Source organism: Chrysochloris asiatica, unplaced genomic scaffold (assembly GCF_000296735.1).
Source record: "Chrysochloris asiatica unplaced genomic scaffold, ChrAsi1.0 scaffold00177, whole genome shotgun sequence".
Classification (NCBI taxonomy): domain Eukaryota; kingdom Metazoa; phylum Chordata; class Mammalia; order Afrosoricida; family Chrysochloridae; genus Chrysochloris; species Chrysochloris asiatica.
The window spans coordinates 793515-794966 of record NW_006408695.1 but is presented as its reverse complement, the minus strand read 5'-3'; positions in this window follow the sequence as shown (position 1 = coordinate 794966).

Sequence of the window (1452 nt, the reverse complement as noted above, 5' to 3'; positions counted from 1 at the left end):
CTGAAGGCTGTGGTCTTTTATCTTCCTCAATATTTTAAATCCTCTTCATTCTCAACTAACAATGTTGTACTATCTGCATATTACAGGCTGTTCCTGAGTCTTCCTCCAGTCCTGATACTAAATTCTTCTTTATATAATCCAGATTCTTGGATTATCTCCTCATCATCCAGATTGAATAGGTATAGGAAAGAGTGCAACACTGGCACACACATTTCCTGATTTTAAAACACTCAGTGTCTCTTTGTTCTCGTCGAATGACAGCATCTTGGTCTATGTTAAGTGTTCCAGAACACCGATAATCAAAAAAAGTTTTCCATAGTTTGTCAAGATCCACACGATTTAAAACCTTTGCATAGTCAATAAAGTACTGGCAAACATCTTTCTATTACTCTATGGTTTCAGACAGGATCCATTTGATGTCAGTGATAATATCCCTTGTTCCACCTCCTCATCTGAAACTGACTTGAACCTCTGGCAGTTCCATGTCAATGTTACTGCAGCAATTTAAAAATTATCTTTAGAAAATTTTAATGATACTGTCTAACAATTTCCACATTAAGTTAGCTTACCTTTCCTTCATTCTTCTTGGATCAATTATCAACAGCCACAGAAGCAGCAGTCAAGAAATCTAATGATGTATTGCATTAGGCAAATCTGCTGCACAAGACCTTTTTAAAGTGTTGAAGAGCAAAGATGTCAGCTTGAGGACTAAGGTGTGCCTGACCCAAGCCATGGTATTTTCAATAACTTCATATGCATGCGAAAACTGGACAGTGAATAAGGAAAACCATAGAAGAATTGATGCTTTTGAGTTATGGTGTTGGAGGAGAATATTGAAAGTGCCATGGGCTGCCAAAAGAACCAATAGATCTGTTTTACAAGAAGTGCAGCCAAAGTGCTCCTTGGAGGCCAAGATGGCCAAACTTCATCTCTCATATTTTAGACATATTGTCAGGAGGGACCAGTTGCTGGAGAAGGATATCATGTTTGGTAAAGTGGAGGGTCCGAGAAAAAGAGGAAGACCCCCAATGAAATGGATTGGCCAAGTGGCAGCATTGATGGACTCAAGTGTGGCAACAGTAGTGAAGTTGGCCCAGGATCAGGCAGTGTTTTGTTCTGCTGTGCATAAGTTCGCTATGGGTCAGTACTGACTTGATGGTATCTAACAACAACAACAACACCTTTCCTTGGAATGGACACAAATATGGATTTCTTCCAATCAGTTGGCCAAGTAGTTCTCTTCTGAATTTCTTAGTGTAAATGAGTGAATGCCTCCAGTGCTGCATCAGTTTGTTGAAATATTTCAATTTGTATTCCATCAACTGCCAAAGCCTTGTTCTTTACTAATACCTTCAGTGCACCTTGGACTTCTTTCCTCAGTACCATTGAGTCTTGATAATATGCTACCTTTTGAATAGTTGAATATTCACCATTACTTTTAGGTACAGTGAT